General features: G+C 36.8%; 1 long non-coding RNA gene across 1 annotated transcript; it reads right to left on the bottom strand.

The window, feature by feature from the left end:
* Positions 1-2855: 2855 nt before the first annotated feature.
* On the bottom strand, positions 2856-5023 carry LOC123075230 (uncharacterized). Its single transcript, XR_006436111.1, has 4 exons — positions 4927-5023; positions 4597-4753; positions 3974-4082; positions 2856-3300 (listed from the first exon to the last, which is right to left on the bottom strand). It is a non-coding gene; the product is annotated as an uncharacterized lncRNA (long non-coding RNA).
* Positions 5024-5299: the final 276 nt, after the last annotated feature.

Genomic DNA, 5299 nt, shown 5'->3' with positions numbered 1-5299 from the left:
AGAAAAACTTTTTCTTTTGTTTGTATTTGAAACTAGGTGGTATAAATTTAGAAAAAATATAGTTAGCATAGTCTGCATACCATGGAGTACTAGGAGAATCGTTTATGACAGCTAGTTGTTCCATCGGGAAAGCTATCATCAATGGGTAGTGGGTCATCAAGAATATTTTCTAACCTTGACCAGTTATCTGCTACTAGGTTCTCAGCTCCTTTCCTATCAGTAATATGTAAATCAAATTCTTGTAGCAAGAGAACCCACCTAATAAGTCTAGGTTTAGCATCATTCTTTTCCATAAGGTATTTAATAGCAGCATGATCAGTGTGAACAGTTACTTTAGAATCAACAATATACTATCTGAATTTATCACAAGCAAACACTACCACTAAGAATTCTTTTTCACTAGTAGCATAATTTCTTTTAGCACTGCCTAGAGTTTTACTAGCATAGTGGATAACATTTAATTTCTTATCAACTCTTTGTCCTAGAACAACACCGGCGGCATAATCACTAGCATCACACATAATTTCAAAGGGTAGGTCCCAATTAGGTGGTTGAACAATAGGTGCAGAGATTAAGGCTTTCTTAAGTATGTCAAAGGCTTCTACACAATCAACTTCAATACCAGCATGACCAATGGAACGTCTTTTTGCAAGAGACTAGTAAAAGGACTAGAAATTTTCGAGAAGTCTTTAATAAATCTCCTATAGAAACCAGCATGACCAAGGAAACGTCATATACCTTTGATATCATTAGGACATGGCATCTTTTCAATAGCATCTACTTTAGCTTTATCAACTTCAATACCTCTTTCGGATATTTTATGCCCCAAGAAAATACTTTCATTAACCATAAAGTGGCACTTCTCCCAATTCAAAACAAGATTAGTTTCTTCACATCTTTGCAAAACTCGATCAAGGTTGCTTAAGCAATTATCAAAAGAAGTTCTGTAAACGGAAAAGTCATCCATGAAAACCTCAACAATCTTTTCGCAAAAATTAGAGAATATAGCTGTCATGCATCTTTGAAAGGTAGCAGGTGCATTGCATAAACCAAAAGGCATACGTCTATAAGCAAAAGTACCAAAAGGGCATGTAAAAGTAGTTTTTTCTTAGTCCTCTTGTGACACAGGTATTTGGGAAAAACTAGAATATCCATCTAGACAACATAAGTGTGTATGTTTTTATAACTTTTCTAGCATTTGATCAATGAATGGTAAAGGATAATGATCTTTCCTAGTAGCTTTGTTTAATTTCCTAAAATCAATTACCATCCTACTACCCGTAATAATTCTTTGTGGGAATCAATTCATTTTTATCATTGGGAACAACAGTAATACCTCCCTTTTTAGGGACACAATGAACGGGACTTACTCATTTACAATCAGCTATGGGATAGACTATACCTGCTTCCAGAAGCTTTAATCTTTCATTTCATACCACTTCCTTCATTTTAGGATTTAACCGTCGCTGATGGTCAACCACTGGTTTACCGTCGGGTTCCACCTTAATTTTGTGCTGGCACATAAAGTGGGACTAATGCCCTTAAGATCATCAAGAGTATATCCAATAGAGGCGTGGTGCTTCCTCGGAGTTTTTAATAATCTCTTTTCTTCATGCTCTAAAAGTTTAGCACTAATAATAACACAATATATTTTCTTTTTATCAAGATAAGCATCTTTCAGAGTATCAGGTAATTGTTTAAGATCGAAAACAAGACCACTCTTGGGTGGTAGAGGATCTCCAAGAGTTTCAATGGGTAAATTGTATTACAAAACTGGCATTTGTTTAAAGAATATCTCATCTATTTCGCTTCTTTCATTCATAAACATATCATTTTCATGGTCCAACAAATATTGTTCTAAGGGATCAGTAGGACGTACATCAATAGAAGCAAGGCCAATAATTTCATACTTACTAGGTAGTTCTTTATCACCTGGTTGTCTACGAAATTTGGAGAAATTAAACTCATGAGACATATCACCAAATTTAATACTGACCGTTTCTTTAGTGCAATCAATTTTAGCATTTACCGTATTCAAGAAAGGTCTACCAAATATATTGGGACAAAAATCATCTTGCGGGGAGCCTAGAACTAGAAAATCAGTAGGGTATATTATTTTCCCACACAAGACTTTGACATCGCTAACAATCCCAAGTGGTGTGATAGTATCTCTATTAGCAAGTTTAATAGTAACATCAATATCTTCTATCTCAGCAGGTGCAATGTCATTCATAATTTCTTGATAGAAATTAAATGGGATAGCACTCACACTAGCACCCAAATCACATAAAGCATGATAACAATGATCTCCTATTTTAATAGAGACAACAGGCATGCCAACTACAGGTCTATGTTTATCTTTTTCATCTGGTTTAGCAATTCTAGTGGCTTCATTACAGAAATAAATAACATGCCCATCAATATTATCGAACAAGAGATCTTTAACCATAGCAACATTAGCTTCAACTTTCATTTGTACAGGGGGTGTAGGTGTTCTTATATAACTCTTCCGAACCACGGCTGAAGCTTTAGCATGTTCCTTTATCCTAACAGGGAAAGGAGGTTTCTCAATATAAGCAGTAGGAACAACTGGATTATCATTATAAGTAATGGTCTCCTCTTCAACTTTAATGGGCTATACTACTTTTAGTTCAACTAGCATAGTGGCCCGCTCGATGCGCGGGCTAGAATTTTATGAAGTTTAATAATGCTATTATTTTATTTTAGTTGTTTAAAGAAAAATTGGAACGAAAGTTCATAGCATTTACAAATCCACCTCTTTGGACGAAATAAACATTGTTCACACTATTTATTTAGAAGAAGTAAAATTGTGTCCACAAAACTATTTTCTGAACGACACACCCTTAACTTCTCCATAGCTATGAGAGGATCACTTCGAAGGTTCATTGGTTTCCTCATTGGTGGCCCTCACTTGCACACACTTCGTACTTCAGTCCAGGTGTACTTCCAAAGAATGGCGTTCTACGATGATTTTGTTGGATCCTTTTGCCTGGTCGATCTTCTTGAGGGGTGCAGTGCCTGAGTAGTACATGTGTGAGGGAGGACGCGACAACGTCAAAATTGTCCTTGCTTTTGCCATCGGCATTCATGTAGGCGATGAACTAAATTCTCTGATGTGAAAGTGTGAGGTTCCTGGTGGCGCTATCGTCCCCAAGTTCCGATCCAGAAGCATCATCACTATCTGAAAGCGAGGCAACCCAAAACGCCATCTTCATCTTCAATAGTTTGTCAGCATCTTTCGTAGTGCCCGTAATTTTTTTCCAATAAAATTATGATTTCCTGCATGTTTTTGGTGTATTCTAATCATATTAATTTCCCTTGAAAAAATAATTATATTACATCGAGTATAATGCAAAATTTTAAAATATATGATTTTGCCTTTACTTCTTCTCACCCACACCAGAATCGATCAACCCTGGAAATAGTGTTTAGTATCCTTTCTAATGGTTGTTTGGAGAGAATAACAGAACCTATAATTAGGATGTCATGATATGCTAATAGCTATTTTGGGGAAAAACATAGAAATGATGAGAAGAGAAATGATGTGAAACGTAGAAGGTAATAATAATGCAGTCTAACCTCTTATTAGAAAGTCCATATACAATTTTGCTTTCTAATGCCTTTGATCCAAAGCACCACATTGTGTAAACTTTCTCTATGGAGAAAAATTAAAAGATTCATTAAAGTTTAGTGTGTCATTATCCATAATAGCCTAGCTTTATTATATAAATCATCAGATTATGTATATTATGGTATTGATGTCACACATAGTCACTATTTTTCTGTAGATGGAAGTTGCTAAAATGTTAGAAACAGTGAAAATGTAGTCCATGTAATTCAAGCAAAGTTCTCCCTTGAGTTATTTCTGAAATAATTTCCGGATCTTACTCGGCATTAGGGATAAGACAAAAAGTAAGAATAGTATTTTGTTGCGGGGGAAGTGTGAGGGAACCTTCAGGCTCCTCACGAGCATGCATTTGGATGTTGCGGAGAAGATGCCCGCGTACACACACTGTCCTCATTCGGAGCGACAACAGTTGCAAAAGCTTGCGGAAAATATGCTGCGGTGGATGAGAGCGAACAGATTAGATCACGTTTCGAGTACAGTGTGGATTTTTATTGTTCGATCGGTAGTAAGACATAAATAGGAAAATGTACTACGTATTTAAGCTAACTAAATGTATAATGCAGTTAAATGAACATATTATAAATAATAGTCGAAGAAAATGCAATGCAAAACAATAGTATTTGGGGCCAAAAAATAATCAATAAGCTGTAGGATTTCTGTTGGGACATCTGTTCATACCTCCATATGCAACAAAATATATATGATTTTTTCTAGATTAGTTATTGTGCGATACAGAGAACTCTAGAGAAACTCAGCAATCAGCATGCAACATTGCAATGTTGGATGTCTCGTTCCTTCCTAAATCTGCATTATTATTATGATGTTTCCAAGATTTGCTTTCGCCCAGGATGCATTGCAGAATCTCCACAGAAAGCACCATGCAAAATTTCACTATTGATAAATTAAAAAGAAAATAAGAATCGGAATAACATGTACGTAGACCAAACCTGCAGTTTGCCTTTTTCCTTTACGTGCATCTAGGGCAGGAGGCACAGGATGCAGCTGGCACACCTACATGTATAGGTTGGAACGGATCTGTAGGTTGGTGCGTCGCGCTTGCAGATAGGGCAGCCCCGAGTCCCCGACTCTTCTTTTCCAATCTGACTGTTTCTTGGCCAGAAAATTTATTAGGGTTTGAGAGAGAGAGACGCACAGATCAACAACAATAACACCACTGTCAATTAATCATCTGACGCACAGATCAACAACAATAACACCACCGCCAATGAATCATCCGATGAGGATGCTAGAAGGTTGCGAGGTGGCGTGAAACTTACGCCGGCGTGAAGGGACGTCACCAAGCTTCAGCCATCCACTGGGAACGCAGACGGCGCACCCACCAGATGACAGGATCGATCGAGGTGCTAATACTGTTTTGCAATGCCATCGCTGTTAGTTTTTTTTGGTTAAGTTCTCAGATCTTATCCGTTAGTTACGTCTTTTAAGTTACGGGTCCACCAAATCAATGACCAGATATTTTTAATTATTGTGGTAATTTCTAGATTATTTCTCTTTTTCTGGTTAACCTGTCAAGTACTTTTTATCTATAAATAGATGGGAGGATGATATTTAAATCACTTCTTCTTAGGGACATCAACATGAGTAGCTAAAGATTCATAAAAAGAAGCTACTATCTCAGAGTCAAGTCCA

Source organism: Triticum aestivum, chromosome 3D (assembly GCF_018294505.1).
Source record: "Triticum aestivum cultivar Chinese Spring chromosome 3D, IWGSC CS RefSeq v2.1, whole genome shotgun sequence".
Lineage (NCBI taxonomy): Eukaryota > Viridiplantae > Streptophyta > Magnoliopsida > Poales > Poaceae > Triticum > Triticum aestivum.
Note: the sequence above shows the minus strand (reverse complement) of the source record. Positions and strands in the feature narration are given on the sequence as shown.